This window comes from Balaenoptera borealis, assembly GCF_965194805.1.
Source record: "Balaenoptera borealis genome assembly, chromosome: 4".
Taxonomy (NCBI): domain Eukaryota; kingdom Metazoa; phylum Chordata; class Mammalia; order Artiodactyla; family Balaenopteridae; genus Balaenoptera; species Balaenoptera borealis.
Genome location: NC_138861.1, coordinates 50,238,093 through 50,264,610, shown reverse-complemented (window position 1 = coordinate 50,264,610; position 26,518 = coordinate 50,238,093). Strand labels below are relative to the sequence as shown.

Sequence of the window (26,518 nt, the reverse complement as noted above, 5' to 3'; positions counted from 1 at the left end):
GAGTGTTTTCCCTATGTTTTCCTCTAAGAGTTTTATACTGTATGGTCTTCCATTTAGGTCTTTAATCCATTTTGAGTTTATTTTTGTGTATGGTGTTAAGAAGTGTTGTAGTTTCATTCTTTTACATGTAGCTGTCCAGTTTTCCCAGCACCACTTATTGAAGAGGCTGTCTTTTCTCCATTGTATGTTCTTGCCTCCTTTGTCGTAAATTAGGTGACTATATGTGTGTTGGTTATCTCTGGGCTTTCTATCCTGTACCATTGATCTATAATTCTGTTTTTTGTGCCAGTATCATACTGTCGTGATTACTGTAGCTTTGTAGTATAGTTTGAAGTCGGGAAGCCTGATTCCTCCAGCTCCGTTTTTCTTTCTCAAGATTGCTTTGGCTATTCTGGGTCTTTTGTGTTTCCATATGAACTGTAAAATTTTTTGTTCTAATTCTGTGAAGAATGCCATTACTAGTTTGATAGGGATTGCACTGAATCTGTAGATTGCTTTGGGTAGTATAGTCATTTTCACAATACTGATTCTTCCAATCCAAGAACATGGTATATTTCTCCATCTGTTTATTTCATCTTTGATTCCTTTCATCAGTGTTTATAGTTTTCTGAGTACAAGTCTTTTGCCTCCTTAGGCAGGTTTATTCTTAGGTATTTTATTCTTTTTGTTGCGATGGTAAATGGGATTGTTTCCTTAGTTTCTCTTTCCGATTTTTCATTGTTAGTGTATAGGAATGCCAGAGATTTCTGTAATTTTGTACCCTGCAACCCTACCAAATTCGCTGATTAGTTCTAGTACTTTTCTGGTGGCATCCTTAGGATTTTCTATCTTCTTTTCCAATTTTTATTCCTTTTATTTCTTTTTTTTTCTCTGATTGCCATGGCTAGGTCTTCCAAAACTATGTTGAATAAGAGTGGCAAGAATGGGCATTCTTGTCTTGTTCCTGATCTTAGCGGAAATGCTTTCAGTTTTTCACCACTGAGTATGATGTTTGCTGTGTGTTTGTCATATATGGCCTTTATTATGTTGAGGTAGGTTCCCTCTATGTCCATTTTCTGGAGAGTTTTTATCATAAATGGGTGTTGGATTTTGTCAAAAGCTTTTTCTGCATCTACTGAGATGATCATATAGTTTTTATTCCTTAATTTGTTAATACGGTGTATCACATTGATTGATTTGTATATATTGAAGAATCCTTGCAACCCTGGAATAAATCCCACTTGATCATGATGTATGATCCTTTTAATATGTTGTTGGATTCTGTTTGCTAGTATTTTGTTCAGGATTTTTGCATCTATGTTCATCAGTAATGCTGGTCTATAATTTTCTTTTTTTGTGATATCTTTTACTGGTTTTGATATCAGGGTGATGGTGGCTTTGAGGATGAATTTGGGAGTGTTCCGCCCTCTGTAATTTTTTGGAAGAGTTTGAGAAGGATGGGTGTTAGCTCTTCTCTAGATGTTTGATAGAATTCACCTGTGAAGCCATCTGGTCCTGGACTTTTGTTTGCTGGAGCACTTTTATTTACAGTTTCAATTTCATTACTTGTGATAGAAACCTAATTATTCCTGGTTCAGTCTTGGAAAATTATACCTTTCCAAGAATTTGCCCATTTCTTCGTGGTTGTCCGTTTTATTGGCATATAGTTGTTTGTAGTAGTCTCTTATAATCCTTTGTATTTCTGCAGTGTCAGTTGTGATTTCTCCTTTTTCATTTCTAATTTTATTGATTTGCATCCTCTCCCTTTTTTTCTTGATGAGGCTGGCTAAGGGTTTACCAATTTTGTTTATCTTCTCAAAGAACCAGCTTTTAGTTTTATCGATCTTTGCTACTGTTTTCTTTGTTTGTATTTCATTTATTTCTGTTCTGATCTTTATGATTTCCTTCCTTCTACTCACTTTGGGTTTTCTTTATTCTTCTTTCTCTAGTTGCTTTAGGTGTAGGGTTAGATTATTTATTTGAGATTTTTCTTGTTTCTTGAGGTGAGACTGAATTGCTATAAACTTCCCTCTTAGAACTGCTTTTGCTTCATCCCATAGGTTTTGGGTCCTCGTGTTTTCATTGTCATTTGTTTCTATGTATTTTTTTAATTTCTTCTTTGATTTCTTTAGTGATTTCTTGGTTATTTAGTAGTGCACTGATTAGCCTCCATGTATTTGTGTTTTTTACAGTTTTTTTCCTGATAGTAACTTCCGATCTCATAGCGTGTGGTCAGAAAAGATGCTTAATATGATTTCAATTTTCTCAAATTTTCCGAGGCTTGATTTGTGACCCAAGATGTGATCTATCCTGGAGAATGTTCCATGTGCACTTGAGAAGAAAGTGTATTCTGCCACTTTCGGGTGGAATGTTCTATAAATATCCATTAAATCTATCTGATCTATCGTATCATTTAAAGCTTGTGTTTCCTTATTTATTTTCTGTTTGGATGATCTGTCCATTGGTGTAAGTGGAGTGTTAAAGTCCCCTAGTATTACTGCATCACTGTTGATTTCTCCTTTCATGACTGTTAGCATCTGCCTTATTTATTGAGATGCTCCTATGTTGGGTGCATAAACATTTATAATTGTTATATCTTCTTCTTGGATTGATCCCTTGATCATTATGTAGTGTCCTTCCTTATCTCTTGTAACAGTCTTTATTTTAAAGTCTATTCTATTTGATATGAGTATAGCTACTCCAGCTTTCTTTTGATTTCCATTTGCATGGAATATCTTTTTCCATCCCCTCACTTTCAGTCTGTATGTGTCCCCAGGTCTGAAGTGGGTCTCTTGTAGACAGCATATATACGGGTCTTGTTTTTGTATCCATTCAGCCAGTCTGTGTCTTTTGGTGGGAGCATTTAATCCATTTACATTTAAGGTAATTATTGATATGCATGTTCCTATGACCATTTTCTTAATTGTTTTGGGTTTGTTTTTGTGGGTCTTTTTCTCTTCTTGTGTTTCCCACCCAGAGAGGTTTCTTTAGCATTTGTTGTAAAGCTGGTTTGGTGGTGCTGAATTCTCTTAACTTTTGCTTGTCTGAAAAGCTCTTGATTTCTCCATCAAATCTGAATGAGATCCTTGCTGGGTAGAGTAATCTTTGTTGTAGGTTTTTCTCTTTCATCACTTTAAGTATATCCTGCCACTCCCTTCTGGCCTGCAGAGTTTCTGCTGAAAAATCAGCTGATAACCTTATGGGAATTCCTTTGTATGTTATTTGTTGTTTTTCGCTTGCTGATTTTAGTATTTTTTCTTTGAATTTAATTTTTGTTAGTTTGATTAATATGTGTCTTGGTGTGTTTCTCCTAGGGTTTATCCTGTATGGGACTCTCTGTGCTTCCTGGACTTGGGTGACTACTTCCTTTCCCATGTTAGGGAAGTTTTCCATTTCCTTGATGATTAGTGATGTTGAGCATCCTTCTATGTAGTTATATCTTTCTATGTGGTATGTATTGGCCATTCATATACCCACGGTGAAATGTCTGTTGAAATCCTTGGCCCATTTTTTGACAGGGTTCTTTGTCTTATTATTAGATTATGAGAGTTCTTAAGATATTCTGGTTCAAATGCTTTGTTGGATATATGTTTTGCAAATATTTTTCCCAGTCTTTGGCTAGCCTTTTCATTTTTTTAATGGTACAGAATGTTCATTTAGAGAAAATTCATTGAGCTGTACACCTACAATTTCTTCACTTTTATTTATGTATATACTTGAAGGAATAGCTTCATTTAAAAAGAGAAAGAGGGAGCTAGATAATGGATGGTTCTTTGAAAGGTGACAAAGTCATCATCAACCAGTAGTCTGAAGATGATGCAAAATGGTCTGCAAATACTAAAAACTAGAAAATATATCCATATAATTTAAGAGCCCTTCATAGCATCCAGGTCCTATCAGATGCCCAGGCATGAAAACTAAAATTAGCAAAGGAAAATACTGTGTTGAGGGCCTCTCATCTGTAATTCCTTATTGCAATTCGACCTCTGAATTCTAGACATTTCAGATTAGGATATATTATACTTTTTGTCAATTACAGTTTTAAGTGGAAACTTTATGTTGATGAGAAAAGCAAAGAGATTCAACTTTAGTGTAATTACATAAAAAACTAATTAATGCAGTGACTTTCAATAAACATCTGATTGTCAAATACATATGCTAAAAAAATTTTAAACATTACATATACTTAAAATAGATAAGCAACAAAGATTTACTGTATAGCCCAAGGAACTCTATTCAATATCTTATAATAACCTATAATGGAAAATAACCTGAAATATCTATACACACACACACACAGGTGAATCACTTTGCTGTACACCTGAAACTAACACAATATTGTAAATCAACTATACTTCAATTTAAACAAAAATTACATACGCTTTTGTTGGCAGCACAGATAGCTTTATATGTAAGTACTATTTATTAGTCCTTAATCATCCCAAAATTATCTCTCCTAACATTATAAGAAACAAAAATTATATGTTGGCATTTTTTGTATTAATAAAAATACATGCTTAGTAGAATATAAAATGTCAAGTAGAACACATTTTTTGAAGCAAAACAATAAAACTGCTCTCCACCACAACACCAACTCTTCTTTTTCCCTAACCCATGCCCCAAAGATAGTCTTTAACAGTCTGGTATGCACTTTAGACATTTTCTCTGCTCAAATGAGTATATATAGGTACACACACGTACACACACACGCCATCACAAATACAGGATATATGACATTTTAAAATTCTATTAACCAAAAATTTTTAAAGTTTTTAAATGAGGCTTTTATGATTGAGGAACTGTAAAACATGAAATCAAAAGGGGAAAAGATTTGAGTCAAGTAAGACAAAAATAGGTTAAAATTTAACACAGCCATTGGATGTGACTTGAAATCTTGCTTAAGTTTTGAGAACTTACAGAATATATTATTATTTCTGTTGTAGACACTTCTTAGAGTAGCTGGAGTGCCTACAGTCCCTTCCCTTTTCTGTGCCATGATCAATGGCTTTGAAGAAAAAGATCAGAGAAAAAACTAATAGGTAGATTTAGGGAATGGCTATTTGAATGAATCTCTCACAACAGGACCGCAATTTTAAAAAATTCCTCACCAGAACCCTGCCGCTGCCAATCAATGCAAACAAATCAAAATATAAAGCCTCTTAATAATCGGGTGGACAAGATGACCCTCATCATAGATCAAGTCACACTCCCTCTCTAGCCAGCCTAGTCCTTGCTCAGTGAAAATAACCACAAGCAGCTGGCAGGAGAAGCAGTTATGCAAGGGATCAATTACATTGACTCACTAAGACTGACCTCACTGCCTCTACTATTGAGAAGCCAATTGCCTGAGTCCCCCGCAGGCACTACCTCTTAGCAGGCATCAAGCCCCTTGGATTACAGAAATGGTGATGGCCGATCCTTGCTGTAAGAGTCATCAATTTGGAATTTGCCTCTGCCAGCACCAGTATGCAGAATTAACTGAATGCTTCCTATAAATCACATGGCCCCTGATCCAGGAATTCACTTCAAATGGCAATGGGTAGATGCACATGGCCTGATTAATCTTATCAAATAGACTCTTATTCAGACACAGCTGTCCCCACAGTAGGAAGCAATGATTATAGAAGCTTGATGTAAAAGTTATTGCCAGAGCTAAAAACTTCTGCATTTGGGGTGCTGTCCTGCAGGATACAAAATGGGCTCTGAATCATCTACCAAAATATGCTGTCTCCCATCTCCAGAATATATTGGATGTGGGAACCAAACAGTAATAGTGGAGTGGTGTCTTTTCTGCTCTCAAAGTTTTGTTTTTTATCTTATGAACTCTGGAATCTGCTGACCTAGAAGTTTTAGTACCAAAAAAAAAAAAAAAAAAAAACCTTCTACCAGGAGACAAAATAACTGTTTTACTCCACTGAAAGCTGAGCTTATCATGTTCAGTTTGATTTCTTCAGGACAGTAGAAAAACAAGCAAAAATGAAGGCTACAGGATGGGTTAAGAATGACTGTCCATGACTATCAAGGGGGAGAGAGGTTGCTACTCTACCTTTGGGGGCTAGGAAGACCATGAGAAGAACTCAGGGGAATCCACTGGATTAAGTTCTGGTAGTACTATGTAGTGTTAAGGTTAGTGGAAGCCTATCACAATACCATACTGTCAGAGCTACAAGGAGCTCAGACGCTTTCAAGAATGAAGGACTGGGGCTTCCCTGGTGGCGCAGTGGTTGAGAATCTGCCTGCCAATGCAGGGGACACGGGTTCGAGCCCTGGTCTGGGAAGATCCCGCGTGCCGCGGAGCGGCTGGGCCCGTGAGCCACAATTGCTGAGCCTGAGCGTCTGGAGCCTGTGCTCCGCAACAGGAGAGGCCGTGACGGTGAGAGGCCCGCGCGCCTCGATGAAGAGTGGCCCCCGCTTGCCACAACTAGAGAAAGCCCTCGCACAGAAACGAAGACCCAACACAGCCATAAATAATAAAATAAATAAAAATTAAAAAAAAAAAAAGAATGAAGGACTGGGTCAGGCTGTGAGGAAAAGAACCCTGATAAGCCGAGATGATAGCAGAAGGTATGAAATCTGAAGCGAAACAGGTCAGGGTGTGTGCACTGATACAATATTAAGGCTTGTAGCCACCATTAATTTCCTTACTAGTCACTGGTAGATGGTAAGTACCCCCATCTTTCCCTTTAAATACATTTTCTTTTTATTTCCTTTCTCCCAATCATGAAGATGGCAAGTTAACAGGATTTAAATTTAAGTTGTAAAATATCAAGATAGAATCACAGTGGAACCAGGGGCAGCATGATATCACCCCGAATCAGTAGCCCTCTGCCTCTGAATGTGGCACTTCAGCTTGCATTTAGATTTTCTCCCACTAGAAAAGTTGCCTCCATGGATGGGATATAGCAGGGTTATCTCGACATTTATACAAGTGGGGAGGGAAGTGAGGGGAAAGAAGAGAAGGGAAGGAAAAGGGGTAGTTAAACCACTAATGGGTGAGATCTTCTAGACACCCCCGAGGAGGGCTGCCCAGCTTTCCATTTCTCTTTCTGTGGGGATGGTCCCCACCACACAAGGGCAGACTCCTGGGGTTATGACTGTACATCATAACCGTGGGTCCTCTGGCTCTAGGAGACAGATCCCTGAGCTGAAAAGGACTAATCTAATCACTTCTTGTTGGAATATAAAAATTGAAAAGGCAAGGCAGAGAATAAATCTTTACAGTGAAGTCACATTAATGGCAGGGGTCTGGAAAGAAGGTATGAAAACTCCTGCTGATGAGTTCCCAAGAGCTGCTCTGGTTTCTTCTGTTCAAGCCCCACTCATTCCATTCATCAATTTCCAGTATGGGTTCCAAAAATGCCTTTTGGTTCCCCTTAAGCTGGTGAGTATCAGCTGACTGAAACCCCAAAATGCTACTGACTTCTTCTAGGAAGTAAAAAGGTATGGAAGGTTCTCATTTTAACGTCAAATTATCACAATCGTACATTTTCCTTGCTTCCTCTTAGCCCGCTCAAAAACTAAACTAACATAGTGTACTTTTGCCTTCAGACTTGTGACATTAGAACTCTCATGCCTAACGTGCTTTTTCATATCCTCCTATTTTGCAAGAAAGCACATTTACCCCAAAGCTTCAGTCTGTTCATTTTAGCACCAGTTCCGTGTTAAGACATTACTCTGAAATGTCAGCAGTTCTCTGCATCTCGTGATCCCATACTAGTGCCAACAAAGCAAAGTGAATGATTACTGATTAACAATGGAAATGAATTCTGTCCTTAAGAGACAATAGTATATTAAAAAAAATTTCAAGCCTAGTCTCTTTGTGCTCTCCACGTGCCTTGCTTCTCCGGTCACTTATATCCTAGATATAGACTTCTGACAAGGGATGCTTAAGCAGTTTCAGCCCTAATCTTCAATTCTGGATCAAGTCACTATTAACATTAATTCACCCAGCCTTACATCCCAGATTAGATTACTAGGGATCCTAGCTTGTTCTGATACCCACTGTGTTCTACTCTTACCCTCTCTGCTGTTCTAGCCCTGTTTATACCTCAGTTATTGTAACTAGGCTTCTGTTCTAACACTTCTGGAGATTCCTAGTCTGGTCCCTGACTGGTGTCTTCCTAGTACTGGGATGCCTACTTTCGATTACCAGTCCCAATCCCAAGGACTGGTATCAGGCCATTATCTAGAGTCCAGTACCCAGACAGAATTCTCTGGCAGCCAATCATATAAATATATGTATAAATTTATGAACTCACTCATTAATTTCTCTCTCTCTTTCTCTCAATTCTATGTGTTTCTTCACCTTGAATTCCCATTAGCAATAGATCGTGCAGATTGTTCTCTGCCTGTTCTATCCCTGACATGGGCTACCAAAGAGAACTTTTTCTCAAACGCCTGTAGTTTAGGTGAGATTGGCTCTAACATGCAGCAGTCTTTCAAATGTGGACTCATTCTAGTCTGTCCTGTATAACAGTAAGCTCAGCCCTACTCTAAAACTTGGCCATGCTCTGTCATATCACAAACACAACAAAACTCTATCAAATCTTGAGATATGGTAAAAGTACACAAACTTAACATAATTTAGAAACAAATAAATGAGAAAATTTTTCTAAATGGTATGAATTGGAAACTTTGTAATACAGTGATATTAAAATAACATCATATGAATCCTGGACATTTACATGCCAAAATTTTTTTTTTAATCATCAGATTATAATTTCTAAAACTAGAGAAAAAAAACAATTACATTTTGTAGCTATATTCTATCATAGCATACAGAAATGACCATTTCATTCCCAAGAGTTCAAGCAGAAATTTCTTGACACAAAACAAATAAGGTACATCAAAGCAATGAAGTATATACATCTAATCATATAAATTCGTATCTCTTTTGAGCAATGCTAAATTCTTCTTTATGAAACATGATTAAATTTCTAATTCCATCTATTGCCAAAAAATGGGATTCCCATCATTTTCTCCAAAGTCTAGCTTTGTTATTAATAGTATATCCTCATTAAAGGTGTTTCCCCTCCTGGCTTTCTCTACCTTGATTCCTAACTAAAGATCAAGTTACAAATGTGATCATCATGGACCTAACAAAAAACTGCAAAATAGCCCAAGATTCAAGGAAAAAGGTGTGTGTATTTACCTCAGGCCCCTTACAAGCCAAGAGGGCTGCAGTAAGAACAAGTACAATGGATAATAAGGAACTCCAAATACTGTGGCTAGAAAGGAAAGCCAATAAAACCTCAAAGCAGATGTCATTACCACATTATTTAATAATTATCTGTTCATAAACTAAACTAGTTTACTAGCTCTTTGAATGGAGAAATAGTATCTTATCATCTTATTATTTTCAGAATCCAAAATAGACAGTTAATATTCTCGTTGAATGAAAAAAATCAAACAAAAAAAAAAATCAAGAATTCAGATGGCTAGTAAAACAGTGTCAAATGTACTCATCTTACAGTGTAATAAAGCCACTGTGGAATGACAACTGCCAGGCAGGACCTTACTCGAAGAAAACCAAGTATAATATGAGTCTTAAGTCCCATTTCCCCCAAAACACTCCCTACTAGTCGATAAACACAAGGCAAAATGCAGCTCACATGATGGATTAATTTCATTTGCTTTTAACTTTTCACCAGGTAATTATTTCCCTCTATTCTAACTTAATATTACTATAACACTTTCCTCAAACACTATGTTTAATATTTATCTTTTAAAAATTCACCTTACTACTTGTTTACATTGGTAGGACTTCTCTATTTCAGTCATCCGGCCAATTTATCTTCTAAATTGCTGTTCATAGACATTTTCTAGTGATTTGAAGTCCCAAGAGGAAAATAATAACGAAATTTAGTTTTAACTGTAACTCCAATAAGCTATAGCATTCTTTACTAGTCACTCTGCCATCTTTAAACTTTTTTTTAAATAAAAACAGGACTTTCTTATTGATCTCTTAATGATAATAGATGACAAAATGCAGAAGTCTTAACTCAAAACCTGTGCATAGTACTTACCTCTGCTACTTAGAAAAATGAGATAAAAAAAATTTTAATACAAATCAGTGTCACCACTATGTTAATCATGTAAGAGCATTTCTAAACTTTAACAAAACACAAGAAAGCACACCCAGGTGTGATTACTATCTATAATGTATGCTTGCTTAATGTTAAATAACAAGACCAAAGTAACAATTAGGTCCTGGAATGCAACCAGTCTTCTTCCATTAAAATAGCACTCGCTGAGCAGAACTTCACTGGACTGGAATGATGCTTTGTTGGATGACATTAGGATATGCAAAGCAACTATTAAATTCTGCACTAAAGTGGGTGTCAACAAGCTGAGTAGCAAGAAGAAAGGCTAGAATATGGGGATTCTTTTAAAGATCTCTTAATGCTGGCAAACAACAGTCAAAAAATGGCTCATTTCTGATGAATGCATTAGGCTGAGAAAAATCAGAGTTCATGAAAATCCATAAAGAGAAAAAAGAATAAGCTTTCTAAGAAAGACACAATACCCCTAGCTATGAATAGAGATCACTAGTATTATCATCTCAGAAAGGTTATTCAGCACATTTTTCCCCTGCCCTCTCCCAACTACACAAGTGCATGTTGGTGCTACAGTGGTCTTAATGCCTTTTCAGCAGCTGCCATGTCGTGTCAGGATTCCCCATACCCTCCTTAAAGTATAAACACCTATGCCAACGCATGTGGTGGTTATGTAACCTAACTCAAGCTGGGAATCACTGAACTTATTTACTCTGGTGACTCAGATTTAAATCTAGGTCTCTGTGGAAGAGGAGGCAGAGAACACAAATGCATGTTATGACACCATTTTTCATTAATATTTATTGTATAACTGAAGCAAACTCAACATTTTCTGCTCTTTTATAAGTTTGACGAAGAAACAAGCTTTCAGAAATGCTCCAGGTTTGACTAGATACAGGTCAGCATCTGCTAGACTGAATGACCCTGGGCTGAACAAGTCCCTTTTACAGGGAACTCTTTATTTTCTCTCTCTCTCCTTGTTCTCCCCCATGGTGTTTCCACTCACCCACACTGTCCTTTCCCTTCCTTCTCCAGCCTTTGCTTTAAGCCCGCCACCAATAGCTACCTCTTAGCAATTTTGAAGTTCACAATGTCAAGATAATTTTTTCAATGCTACTTCACTCCGAGATAATAAAAATACTTTAAACACTGGTCAGACTTCAGAAATAATAAAACAGCAACAAATCAGTTTTCATCTTGACCAAAGAGGTAACTCATCTAATTTATTTCTGGACTTAGCAAATGAAATGAAATACATAAAGCACGTCTGTCATCAGTCCAACAGATCAAGTTATCTTTAAAAAGAATACATGCTAGGGAAGTCATATTTAGTACAATTTTCATGGTGACCTAGTTGTAAAATGCTCCAGGAGCAAAACTAAGGTTTTCATGTTAAAAATATGTTTTCTTCTAAATGTTTTACTTTATCCGTATTCCTTTTCCTCATTACTTAAATAATAAATTCAGACTAATTTTTTCCCAAGAGACCTCATCTGATTCATTGATGGTGAAATCGATTGATTTTATAATTTTCTGTAATTCTGATGTAAGTAAATCTCACAGTTTTCACCAAGGAATTTCTACGAATCCACCTGATATTCAGATCAAACCTCATCTTAGGGTTACCCTAAGCATTTCAACTAAAAGTAATCTTTCTGCTCTCTAAGTATCCATAGAACTTCTGTACCCCTCAGACAGACTAATCACATACTGTTCAATTATTTATGCTTCCATCTCATCTCCATTATATTATAAAGTTATTGAGAGCAGAACTATCCATGTCTCAAACATCAATGTATCTACCAGAGCACTCAGGACAGCACACAATAAAACATTTAATAAATAATTAGGAAAAAGTACAGAATTATTAATTTACATTATAGCATCATTTGAGAATCCACTTACAGTGTATTATCATTTTGGGAAATAAGGAGTAGGTTCCCAGAGCAAATTGAATCCCTTATATTTGGTCTAATTTAGTCACTAGGCGTTAAACAAATAAATCAGATTAAATAAAATTATTAGGCAATCAATCGACAATGATATTTCTAAAAATACTGAGTTTATTTTTATTTCATACTTGTTTACTTAACTGTGGCATTTATCATCTAAATCACTGTGTTTTAATGAGCAGTGTGCCACAGGAAAAGAACTTGGGCTTTAGAGTCAGAGAAACCCAGGCTTTAATCAAGAAGATCTGATTATGAATTTACTGAGGGATTTCTAGGACAAAGAGAATAAGGAAACATAAAAAAAAATATTATCATTCTTTCACTTGATAATGAAGTCTTAGAATTCCTAGGAGTGACAGTAAACATTTATTTTCTTAAGACTTACATAATTTTCTGACAACATCCTTATTACCTAACTACATTCATTCACTCAGTGCTTACTGAAGGCCAATTACATGTCTATGTGTATTTACAGAGAGAATAAAATTTGCTGAAATATATTATACAATATATGGTAATGTTCTACAGCAGTTTATACAACTATACTAAAAACACCCCTTCTATTTCTGAAATCTCCTCTCTATTCAACAAAATGATAGCAGGTACTTAATAAATACCATCCCTTGACTAACTGTCCAATATTTCTTTCTTTATATTGTTACTTGTTAAGAATGAAAGTTCCCAATAAGCAAATATAGTAGTGATTAAATAAAAGAGCACAGCAAAAAGAATGCCATGTGATTGAATTTTACCTGACTAGATCGGGGCTGTGAATGACCTACTTGGTAGAAAATAATCAGCCATTTGCCTAGTTACCTGTTGCCCTTTTCACAGAAAATTAAAGGAAGAAACAGACCCTTGGTCTGCTGGCCCATGGAAGCAAAGTATAGAATCTAACCTCTTCACTCTCTGGGGAGAAAAAAATATAAACATTCTTGTATTTGTCAACATTTTTCAAGGCTAGCAAGATCACTGTGCTTTTAGTAATAAAGTATAAATCAGTATTGTACTATAGTCATGTAAGATATTACCACTGGTCAAGAGTGATAGGTGAAGGGTACATGGGACTACTATTTTCGCTACTTCCTGTGAGTTTATAATTTCTTCAAAATTTAAAAAATATATCAGTAAGGTAATGCAGTTTGAACAAATGTTAGGGAAATTAAAACTAGTAAGCTGCTTTTCTAAACTCAAACACTCAAAATGTACTAAGAAATCTGGGTATTTTGAGAAGACACTCGTGGGGTTCTTTTCAAAGTGTTGAGTCCTATATATTTACAATAATTAATCACCTCCTAAGTTATATAATTTATAAAGCAAAATTTTACTTACATGCTTTTTTTTAGTGGATGCTTTACTTAGAGCAAGGCAATAAACCTAAAAGATTCTGTGCTGATAAACTAGTTGTCGCCCCTGAAGAAAAAATAGCAAACACAAAATAATTTTGGTATGACTTTCTAATATCAGATAATGACTGTGTATCAGATTCCTACTTTTCTTAGGCTAATATTAAATTAATTGGTCTCCCTGAAGTCCATACTGGCTCGAGAACAGAGGGACACAACTAGGAAGAAACATTATACAGGAAGAGGAAGCTGGGCCTGGCAGATTCATCAAGTGTTGAAGATATACCTATCAAAGGTATGTCAAAGATCAAGCTGTAACACGACACCTCTCACAACATAGGTACCAGTGGCTTAAGAAACAAGGAAAGCTAAAAGAAGTAGTGTCAGAACTCAATGATCACTATTATGTAAGGGACATGGAGTAGAAATGACTGCCAACAGATGAAGAACCAGAGGGCAAACAGGACAGGTGACCCACCCAAAGTAACACAGCTTTCAAGGGGCAAAGGCAGAACAAGAATTCAAATCTCTTAATTTGGGGGCCTCTGAAGTACCATTATAAATAGGCACTTATCTTTTATAAGTAGTAATAACAAATACTTTAAAGGGATTAGGCCACACACAAAAGAATCAAACAACCGTAATTAGCTTATTTATTTATTTTTTTAAAATCCTCATTCAGTAGTCTTTTAAACTCCAAAATCAGTACAGCAGTGCTTTAAAACCACTGTGGCTTCACATGTATCTAGTTGATTTAAAGTTACTCATCTAAGCTTGCAATCTCACCAAAATGCGTAACTAAAGTACCGCCTAAGTCTCTTCTCTTTACTGAGTAGGGATTCAGTTCTCTTAAGACTTAAAAGTATCTGTTATTGAGTTGGCATAATGATAAAAAGGGTTGCCACAGTACATGTCAAAGTCTCAAGTTTGCGCGGGTACTACAGCACCTGATCACAAAACAATGATATATTAAACTTAAAATAACTAATTGCATCAACACTGTGCCAAGCCACATACTAATATACTATACACAAATCGAAGCAGGTGACAAAAATTTAAAAACAAACTTTATGGAAGAAAACTTAAATCTAAGTTGTTAATAATTTTCCTTGACTTAAGAAAACCAATGTGCAAATTTAATACTAAGACTGTTCTACTAGAGAAGTAAAACCAAGGCCCTACTCACACATAACCATTAAAACAGCAAAAAAAAAAAAAAACACCCAAACCCAAAACAACCTTTCCACACTTAGTGAAAGCACAGTGTAGTTGGTCAAAATACAAATAGTATCTACATTAAGCAGGCTAAGATATACAAAGTATTTCATATACAAAAGAACTACAAGGCATATCACTGCTAGACTTGTCACAATGGATTACAACACTATGAAGATCAATAATCCAATATTTATGATCTGTCACACACAAAACAATCTATTGTACACAATAATTTTTTGGCTAAACAAAAATGGAGGGAAAATGACTCATATCACTAAAAAACATTACTTTAAATATTCTTCCTCAAGTCTTACAGCTTCTGCAGATGCAATACTTAGCACCTCCCAATGTCCTTCTCCTGCAGGTTCAAAGACATGCAGGTACTGGGGAATCAGACAGAACGAGGAAGCCTGAGATGTAAGGATGGAGGTATTCGCAGTTACTGTTAACAATTCTAGGCTTAAGATGATAACCTAGATGTTCCAGTGTTGAGGGTGTCTGTGCTGGAGCCTGACATTTCTACAGTCTCAGTGGTGAGCACAAAACCCCAAAGCTCTGCATCCGTACAGTCGAATAAATACAGCAGCTACGACTGCCTGTTCAACCAAATGAAACACTACAAAATATCGACTTTATTGCTATACTAGACTTTTCTCACTCTGCAGGGCTTCTGCTTCAGTTGTTTACAGAAGTGATATTCTAGACCTTGTGTCTTGTTTATTAAATAATCAGTGTCTTGTTTATTAAAGATTCAGGGGCCCAGTTATAAAGTAACCTCAAAAATTCCCATTAAAGAAAGGAAAACAGAAGTGTGAATGAACAAAAACATTGTTCAATGAACCCTATTTAGCTTGGAGAGAAATTATCTACATTTCTTTATTATTACATTTGTTTAGCATGAATGAATGAGTGAATTTCCTAAGTATTTGGCATTTCTTGAGCATGCAGTTAGAAGAAGGAAGGCCATAGGGAAACACGTTAAGGGATTTGCCCATGGTAAATGTTTAAGGGAAGCAGAGGAGAGGCTGGCACATGGATGTCCATTCAGTCATTCACCAAGTATTTACTGAGCACCTATTATGCACAGCTCATTGCCCCAGCACTAAATGTACAGCGGTCAGCAAAACAGACAGAATCCACGTCTACATGAGCAATACTCTTGGGTTATCTCTTACCCAGTTTTTAACGATTAACACCATTTTCAGCAATTCCATAATTCCACAAGCATTCATCCAATGAAACAGGAATTCAGAGGTTTAAAAGAAAAATCTATGACCTCCATCTAGGGGGAGGAGACAGATAAATAAAGCAGCTATTAAGTTAGAGGTATGACAAAATGTGCTAAGGGAACACACAGGGGAGGGACAACCAAGCACTACTCCTGGTAAAAGGACCAGCTTCCAGGCAGGAGAGGGTGGCACACTTCAGAAACTTCAAGCAGGAAACAGAACACTTCTCTGTCCATGCAGAGGACACGCTCTAGGCTTAAACTGAGATCAGAAGTCCTTACACTGCCTACAGGGTCCGTGGGCCTCCACTACCCTGACCTCAGCTCTCACCTCCCTCCAGCCAACCCCCTACTGTTCTCTAAACATTTCAACACCCTCCTGCTTCAGGGCCTCAGCACCTGCTTTTCTCCCAGATCTAAAACTCTCTCACTCCCTTAAATGTGTCAAACCTCTGCTCAAAAGTCACCTTAACAGAGGGGAACACACATTGTAATATTAACTGAAAATTCGCTTTCTAAATATTGAAAAGTAATGCTGCAATTATTCATGGATTAATGATCCTTACAAGATCTGGGATGACTTCAAAGACTACTTGACTGAATTATTTCAGTCTATTGTTTTCCCTCTAAGTCCAAGTAAAAATCGAAGAAATGCTTCATCATTTGAGAATTTTTTAATTCTAAATTTTTCTTAAAGAAACAAAACTTTACCTAGCTTTTTCTAAAACCACATTAAAAAATGTTAAGAGCTAAGTATCAGAATTCTCTAATGATGCTTTCTTTTATAAAAGCAATTTTAATAAATGAAAGCCAACTGTACAATAAGAAACTCAAAGAAACATCCTTTAAGTGCTACTGCCTTCATATTGAGATCATGACCGATCACCAAGCCAAAAAAAAAAAATTATTTAGCAATGTCTGTCATAAACTTCCTATGCTGGTTCAAATACTACTGAAAGTAAGAATTAAGAAGTCAAAAACATTAAAGGAGACCACTAGATATAACAAACAGCTAAAATTCTAATAACTGACAATACTAAGTGTCAACAAGGGTGCAGAGCAACTGAAATTTTCTTACATTGCTTCAGATAAGAATGCAAAACAGTAGTCATTTTGGAAAACAGTTTGGCAGTTCAAATAGTTACCAATATTGATAAATATACACTTTTCATAGGACCCAGTAATCCCACTCCTAGGTACAACTCAAGAAAACTGAAAACATCTGTCGTACACACAGACCTGTACATAATTGTTTACAGCAGCTTTATTTATAATTGTCCAAAACGGAGAACAACTCAAATGTCCAACTCATGAACGGATGAACAAATCCTGGTACCTCAATAGAATGGAATGCTACTCAACAATACAAAGGAACAAATTTAGTGGCGTGCTAGGGCTGACTGGTAAGGCTTATGAAAGCCCACTGTTAATTTTCAGGAGTTTTGCAAGCTGATTTAGGTAGCTTAACAGGGGCCGCGATGAGAGTATATACACTGCAATAATTAGCAGATGCTACCAATCAGGGATTTTTTTTTTTTTTTTGGAGAGCAGGCCGTTACAATGTTTATCAGCATACCATTTAACAAACTACTGATACATGCAACAACTTAATGAATATCAAAAATATTATGATAAATATATGGAATCTAAAAGAAAAAATGGTTCTGAAGAACCTAGGGGGCGGACAGGAACAAAGACACAGACGTGGAGAGTGGACGTGAGGACACGGGGAGGGGGAGGGGGAGGGGTGGACTGGGAAGAGGTGAGAGAGTGGCATGGACGTATATACACTACCACATGTAGAATGGATGGCTGGTGGGAAGCAGCTGCATCGCACAGGGATATCGGCTCGGTGCTTTGTGATCACCTAGAGGGGTGGGATAGGGAGGGTGAGAGGGAGACGCATGAGGGACGGGATATGGGGATATGTGTATACCTACGGCTGATTCACTTTGTTATACAGCAGAAGCTAACACACCATTGTAGAGCAATTATACTCCAATAAAGATGTTGAAAAAAAAAAGGATTACGATAAATGAAAGAAGACACCAAAGAATACATACTGTACGATTTCATTTATGTGATATTCTAGAAAGACAACAGGGACATTAATTTGATTAACAGTTGCCAAGGCCTGGAGGTAGAGGGAACGGATTCGCCACAGAGGGGCATGAGAGAACTTTTTGGAATGATAGAAATGTTTCATATGTTGATTGTGGTGGTGATCAGCCAATTGTATACATCTGCCAAAACTTTTACCACATGTAAATTACACCCAATAAACCTGACTACAAAAAAATTATAGAAGTCATTTATCTCTTAATTCTTTTATGGATGACAAAGGCATCACACATACAAAGAGAGAACTGGAACTCAGTGGAAATAGACAACGCACATAAATAGAAAAAGATTAAAAATGTAAAAAAAAAAAAAAAGTGAACTTGTAATCACAGGAAGTAAAAAAACAGGGTTGGGATAATCCTGCCAAGAATAATGTAAAAATGGCCCTACTTTGTCATTCCAGACTAGTATCATTACGAGAGGTTAGTATTACTAAGGTCTCTTACTACTCAGAGTCAGTGGCTCAAAAATCCCATGATATTTTGTGTTATGACAATGTCAGATCCACTTTTCAACTGTAACAAAACATCAATTACTAATATTAACATCAAGCAAATGCTGTCATTGACTTAGAGCCAACTGTAGCCTTGTCGTGCTGGCTCTGGCTTTACACAGTCTGGGCTCAAATGTTGGCCCGCCAGTGGCTGTGACTTTGAACAAGCTTCTCTCGATATCTATTTCCCCATCTGTAAAATGGGATTAACATTTTCCTGAGGTTTCAATAAGAATGCATGAAATATGACTTCTATGTGCTAAACTATCAATAACAAACATTTCTTATGCATAATTGGAAGTGAAAGATATAAATTATCAAATCTAATCCTAAGAATTTTAATTTTCCTAATATAGCAGATTTATTCTTTAATTATATATCCAGTGGTTCATAATTCTTTGCGTAGCCAGATCTTTTTGAGAATGTGTTGACTCCATGGACCCTTTACCCAGAAAAAATGCAAATATATGCTACATTCATATGATTCCCAAGGATTCAAGGACCCTCTGAAGCTCATGCATGAAATTAAAAATGTCTGATGTAAACTCTTAAAATTACCAAGTTGAGCAGTGGATTTTAAGAATCGTCAAAGTAGAGAATCCAACTAATATTGAAACAGCACACTGTCATCTACTTTTTTAAAAAAAACTTTTCTTTTGCAAGTAAGACCAGAACATCATGTTTCTAATTCATATCTCCTTTCTGCAGAAATTTTAAATTAGAAGCATAACATTTTTTACATGAATCAATTTCAACTCAGAAAAAGACACTAGGAGTCGAAACCTATATTTCTACCAGCCAGAGAATGAATGGTTCATAGTGTAACATGCACCACTGATGCTCAAATATCATAGGAAGGGTTCCCAAGTCAGTCTAATGCAATATATATTTTTAAATATCAAAAAAAACTGATTCCTATGCTTAGCGTCCCGTGTTAAAGTTTTATTTTTCTTTTCAAGCGAGATTTATATTTTCCTAGATGTACGCACTACTAGCACATCTATTTATTTTTTTAATCAAACATATTTTTGCTTCTGTTTTATGTTGTTTATTTGTTACCCCGTCTGATGGTGGAAACTGTTCCAAACCTGCTATCAAATAATTCCAACCTGGAAATATGCTGCTATCTCAAAGCAAAAGGTTTTGTTTTCCTTTAATTGTTTCGTTTTCATACTACAATAACCACTTGGCACTGACCAACTCATGCCCATCACTGAACAAAAAATAGTTTTTCGCATGCAGTAGCACCATTTTCCCACAGGAAACAACGATTTTTAAGGCACTGGAAGTCGAGGCAAGGGTTCACATACATAGTAAACATCCTTTCAATCGGTTTTATCTGATTATTTCAGTGAAAGGAAAACCTAATACCGTAGATCTCGGAATTCAATGGTAAAAATCAATGAAACGCTGCACCTGAGGATCACACACTGGCCAGGTCCGCCAAATGGCTTTTGGTCGGAAAGGTCACATCTGCTGTTTAAATCCCACGGTAACCGTGAATGTTCGCGATGCCACCACATCCCCCGTACAAGAGAATAAAAGGGCAAACACACTCCGCGAGAGCATCTCTGGTTGCTTCCACAAACGAAGGTTTCCAGCACAGGGCGTGGGGGGGGAGGGGGAGGAAGAGCAGGGCTCGGGAATAAGCCAGGAGAGGCCCGCAGTCGGCGGAGACAGCGCCCGAGGGATGGAGGCCTCGCTCGACGGCGCCCGGGGGCGGGGGGCTCCGGAAGCCGAGACCCCGCGGGGTCTGGCTGAGGGACCCGGACCGGACCCCGATTCCTGTATCGCCAGGTTACGCCCCCACTGCTTACAGGAGGTAACGTCCAGCCCCCTCCTCCCACATCCCCCGAACCACCCCAGCATCGCTCCCCACCGACCGCAGCCCTTGACCCCGACCCCGACCCGTCCGCTACGGCGCCCTCTCCAGGCCGCGGTGGAGGGCACAGGCCAGGCCGCCAGCCCTGGAGGCGGCGGCGGTGGCTCTGGGGCAGCGCGGTCCCGGGGGAGGACGGCAGCTGGGCCGCGGCCTGTCCCCAGGGGCAGCGGGCGCAGGGCCGCGAGTGGGCAGCGCCTCCGCCCCTTACGAACAAAGCGGCCGCGGCGCGCCGGGCGCAGGGCTGGGGGTGGGAGGCGGCGGGCAGGGGGCACTCACCGGAGGGCGGGTGGGCGCGGGCTGGCCTGACCCGGAGCGGGACCGCGGCGGGCCGGGCTCCGCGCCGGGGGCGCGCTGGCGACGGGGAGGGGGCGGCGGGCGCGGCGTCCACGGTGGGGCCCGGGAGCCCCGCTGAGGGGGACGGGGCTTCGGGCCGGGATCGATGCTGCGGCCGGGGGGTGCGGGAGCCGGTCGGCCGAGGCGTGCAGCGGCGCTAGGCGGCCGGGGTAGCGACGCCGCCGCCTCTCCCTTCTCCTGCCCCGCTCCCTGCTCCCCCGCGTCCTCCTCCTCGCTGGGTCCCCGCCGCCGCCGCCGCCTCAGCCTGGGCGCTTCTCGGGCTTCTCTTCTCCATCAAGGCCGGGCCGCCCCGCAGGGACCATCCCGGAAAGTGAGGGGCTGTTGCCGTCTCCCGCAGCTGTTGGTGGCCATCTTTAATCCTCCCCCTCCTCCTCCTCCTGCTTTCTCCACCTCCCGCTGGCTGCCTGACTGACTGACTCTGGATCCTCCTCTTTCCCTTCCTGCTCCTCCTACTGAGCCGGCCGCAGAAATTGCAGCCGCTCTTCCTCTTAACCCTCTTGCTTTTCCTTCCTCTTTCCTTACTTCCTTCCCTTCCTTCTGCTTCCCGCTTTTACCCTTCTCTTACTAGCTGGCTTCGCCCCCTCTTGCAGGCAGCGGGCTCCGATTCTCTTAGCCTGAGTTTGGCCCCCCTTTTCACTCTTGTCCCTCTCTCCCTTCCCTTCCAAGAGGCACACAGCCCAGCTTCCTTCCTTTCCCCCGTCCTGCTCTCAGCTGCTCCCGTTTCCCTCTCCTGTGGTTCTCACCCTCCTCGGTCCCAATTAGTCAAAAGACTCAGCTAAGAAAGGACAGCTGGGTTCTGCTCTCCTTAACCCTACACCCGTTTGCTGGATGCCGTCAGGCAGCGACGGAAGAACGGGAGGCTGCGTTAATTTTACACAAGCTGGAGTACAAAAGGACTGCCCACGCTAGCTCTTTTACTACGCAGCTTTGAAACTCCTGGATGGTGTCGTGTTTGGCTCCGGCCCAGTAAAGGACCGAGGAATTGAAGAGCCCAGCCTCGGTTGCCTTCCCTCAGTGACCTTGAACTGGTCGCCTTAAGATTTTAGGGTTTCCCCCCCCCCTTCCTGTAAAGAGCATTACTTATACCTTTGCAGTCCTAACAAACAAAGTGTTTAGACCCAATGAGCACGCTTTGGTACAGCTAGAGCTGCTAGGTGGTCATCAGCTTGCCCCTCTGTTTGTTCCTAATCAACGCAGTGGACAGTTTGGGGCATCCTGTAGTTCTGGCAATGGAGGCAAGCTGAGCCGGCAATTGTGAGTGGACTCCCGTAAGCCGGCTTAGAGTGGGGAAGTGGTAATATCGTACTAATGACAAACTTGGTTTTCCTAACACTGCAAGCTACAGAAGCTTGTGAATTTCCTCTACTAAAGATGAAGCAAGCTGGACTTGCTGTTTGCTTCTTTTTAGCCACTTGGCCTTTGGCAAATTGGACCCATTTGTAAGGATTCGCTCACAGATTACTTCAAGATCCAGCATGGCTGACAAATACAGGGGATATTATATGTGAGCACTTTGGGGAAGCATCACAGTGGCTACCAAAAAAAACACCTTGCCCTTGAAGCATAAGATGAGTAGACATGTTCAAAGGTTATTCCCTTCCATAGGCCAATTATAGAGGGAAATGTTTTAAAATGTAGTTTTATATTCTACTTCAAAGTAATTTTTTTAAGTTCAAATGTAAAATTATGTTATAAAAATGTGTTTCAAGCTGTTTGAAAAGGATATGTCAAAACAAACCTAAAAATATGTTTTAATAAAAAACATTGGTATACTGTGGGGGGCAGGGAGGTGGGGTTCAAATCTTTTTCTTTGATCCTCACAAAGTAACCTGTACCTAGTTTGGTTCCAGATTTCAGTTGCCATCTTTCAATACCAGTAATTCTTCTATTTGAAATTCAACAACCTGTATCAACATCTAAAACTCTTTTAAACCCAAATAAAGTCTTTGAGACAGCTTTGTATAATACATTTTAGAATAAATTATTAAAAACAAAGCACCTACATGGTGTAAGGCTCTGTGTGTGTGTGTGTGTGTGTGCATGTGTGTTTTCTTTCTGGCCTTCAGGTGTTTATTCTTTATTTAGATTTTGTGTTTCTCCAGTTTATTACTAGACAAAATTACCACAAAATTCTTGATTCTTAACTATTTCCTTATAAAAGTGAATATTTTTAGAGAAAATAAAATGGATAACATGAACACAGAGTAAGAAAATCAGTTGACTTAAACACTGTGAGCAGCATGCATTTTAAAAGGAGGATTTTCAGTTAAGTATGAGGTTTCAGGAAACTTATTATGATTTTATTTACACCGAAGAAAGAAGAGTTCTACATTTTTAAATTCATTAACACTTTAATTAGAAACGTTTTTCTTTTGAAGAAAATACACTACAATGAAGTGCATGGATAGATTAGTATGCAAATGTAGCCCTTTCTTGTTAATGTCTTACAAACTAAAAATCTCACAAAGTTTCTTCAGTGATATAAATATTGACAGGGGTGCGATAGGGAGGGTATATGGGGATATATGTATGCATATAGCTGATTCACTTTGCTATACAGCAGAAAGTAACACAACATTGTAAAGCAATTGTACTCCAATAAAGATGTGTAAAAATAAACAATAAATAAATATTGACAAAAGATAAAATATTGATAAAAAAGTGATAAAAATGTAGCAAGCTTTTTCTGTTTTTACTGAAGCCATGTAAACATAAGCACTGTAATAATGGACAGTACCCAGAAAAATCAGACCCTTCATATTCACTTTTTTGCAGCTCTGCTTCAGATCTGTCATCATTACAGCCCTTACCTTCTTTAGTCTTTGTTGCTGGCTAAGTGTAGTTTCTCTGTCATCTTAGGGTTCGGGGATAAAAATAAAAAAGGTCAGATCAGGTTCTCCAGCAACATGGTTATTGTTTCATATGTATTCACTCTCAGATAAACTCAAGGTCCTCTGTAAAACAAAGAATTGTGTTAAAGTCGGGTAAACCCTTTGTGCAGAGGCCAGATGGAAAAGGATCGAGACATGTGCAACAAACCCCTCTGGGAATAGAGGAGCAAACACGAAGGGCTATTTCTAAGCAGAGTCTGGTCCCCAACTTACAATTCATGAATAAAGTGACTGTGGAGAATAACGATCAAGAGAATATCTGTGACAATAAACAAAACCCATACTTGTTTTTAACATGATTGAGAATTCTAGGAACATGAATAAGCAAAGCATAACTTTGGCTCATGAAAAATATTGAAATGTAAGTGGAAGAAAACAAAAAATAGTAGAAAATAACAAATATGGAAAATTGTTAGGATAAATAATATGTATTGACAATTTGTTATTTAAACAATTATTTTCTTTACATTTGCATTTAACACTAAGAATTTAAAGTTGAACAGGTAGAATTATCTCACAGATAAACATAAGTAAGTTATAGAATTTTTAAGATGTTTATCACCAGGATACAGAATGCTAAATTATGCTGGAACACAAAAATTAAAAGGAATTGAAACTTCAATCAACATATTTTTAAATTACATAACTATTATTTTTCAAATATGTGTCCATTTTCCCAGGCTATTAGGTACAACAATAGAAATGCCATATTGTTTTCCCTTGCTTGACAGAGCCAAATGGAAAATAAACAGGGCGAGCAAATGAAAGTCTCTGGGGATCATGGGAATCGAATGACTATAAAAAACGTACTCCAGACAAGAATACAGTCTTGGATAAATATTCAGTTTTATTCTCATAATCTCTGTTCTTTTAGAAAAGACAGTTAATAATATTTCTGCTCCACCTCTTCCTCTTTAGATGGACTGTCTAAAACATCAAATGAATAATGGCAAGCCATATTTATCTGCACTGGTTGAAATTTAGTATCATTCTTCACTCCTCAATTTAGAGAACTCCTTATAATTATCTGACGAGCTGTCCTCCAGACAGTGCCATTTAGAGTCATTACTGCACTCTAATTGGGGAGAAATGCTTTTAGAAAGTCCTAATTAGAGACTTTTTTTGTTCTTCTTATACATACATTCAAAAGAGGTACTGTTTTGTGGGTTTTTTTGTCGGGGGGGGGGGTGTGGAGGGGAGGTTAGGTTGTAGCTTGGTATATTGTTTTTGTATTTTTACTTAAGTAAGTGATACAAGGTAAAGAAAGCTTCTTCAGATTTTGAAGAGTAACATGACCACATGAGGAAACTGAATACTAACAATTTTGCTTTTGCTCATCATAATGATCATGATTATAATAGAAACAGGGGTTTCTGAACACTTCATTGTTAATGATTTGTATTTCTACTTAAAGTTTGAAGGTTCTCTTAACTTTCAATTCCTTATATCAATATTTCTTTATAGAGAGTTCAGACTTTTAAAACAGTACCTTGACAATGTTTTTACAAGTTAAATATAGTAGTATGCAGACTAGATTTATTAAACTCATTAAAAAAATTTGGCTGAAAATTCAAATGGCTTATTATAGGTCACTTAGTGTATATTTGGGGGTACTCTGAATAAAACCAAGATCTCCCGACTCACTCTCAAGTTCAAAAACTTCAGAGTTGAAACGATTAATCCCACAGGTGAGAAACTGAAGTCCGATGAAACTTTTAACTATGCCACATTAGTTTAAATATAATTTAAACTTTATTTCCAGAAGTACTGTTCAACACTGACCTTTCTCAGAAATGAAGCCAAGGAACAAAGTAAAATAAACTGGGTTTTCCTGTTGTTTACAAAAATGAGAACAATTTTTAAAAAATAAAAAGAATTTAAAGTTCAAGTTGACTAAAAAAAAAAGTGTGAATTATTTTTTAATCTGGACCAGCTCCATTCTATAATATTTATTTTTAGATCAAAAAGTGTAAAGTTAACTCTCAAAAATACTGTGTAATTTAATAGGTTGAGTCTAAATTGTAAGAGTCTAAGGACTCAGGAGAAAAAAAACCAAAACAACAAAAACACCTCTATTAGCTAAATAAAGTAAAACAGTGCCATCTGCTGACCAGAATGAAAAAAGTAGTTGGTCTTTGACACATCTATGAGAAGATAAAGGAGTTCAAGAAATAGGTATTAATTTATTCCACGTCTTTTTTTTTTCTTAATTTTTTTTTTTTTGGCTGCATTGGGTCTTTGTTGCTGCATGCGGGCTTTCCCTAGTTGCAATGAGCAGGGGCTACTCTTCGTTGCAGTGTGCAGGCTTCTCATTGAGGAGCATGGGCTCCAGGCTCACAGGCTTCAGTAGTTACAGCAGGCGGGCTCAGTAATTGTGGCACGCGGGCCCTAGAGCGTGCGGGTTTCAGTAGTTGCGGCGCATGGGCTCAATAGCTGTGGCGCGTGGGCTCTAGGGCTCCTGGGCTTCAGTAGTTGTGACGTGTGGGCTTAGTTGCTCCGTGGCATGTGGGATCTTCCCAGACCAGGGATCAACCCCATGTCCCCTGCATTGGCAGGCAGATTCTTAACCACTGCACCACCAGGGAAGTCCCTCCACATGTCTTTTAATCATGCTAAAAAGTACTATGCTGGTGATGTAAAATTAATCAACCTCCTATATGGAAATTTCAGATTGTATTCTGTACTAGCTTGTGATTGTTAGTATTATTCAAAATCCAGCCAACAGTTAAATCTGATCATATCAGTAAATGTGGCCATTTGGCTAAAACCACATTTAGTTTTATGGATAAAATGCAAATGAGTACATGAAGTTATTAACCTGGAATTTTGAATTTGATAAATTTTATATAAAGATTTTTGTTTCTAAATGTATAATCACACTAAAAATAATTTGGAAAATAGAAAATTTTAAAGTTTGATTCTTGACCTAAGTATTTCACTTTGCAAATATGTGAGGGACTGCTAGGCCATGAACTTCATTGCCTGCAGGAGATATAAAT

General features: G+C 38.2%; 1 protein-coding gene across 2 annotated transcripts in view; it reads right to left on the bottom strand.

The window, feature by feature from the left end:
* WDFY3 (WD repeat and FYVE domain containing 3) overlaps nucleotides 1-20,763 on the bottom strand; it is a 275,484-nt gene extending 254,721 nt beyond the window's left edge. For both annotated transcript variants that reach the window (XM_082391039.1, XM_082391040.1), the window contains exon 1: nucleotides 20,551-20,763. The gene's annotated coding sequence lies outside the window, so the exon portion shown is untranslated. The remainder of the gene's footprint in view (nucleotides 1-20,550) is intronic.
* Between the last annotated feature and the right edge of the window lie 5,755 nt (nucleotides 20,764-26,518).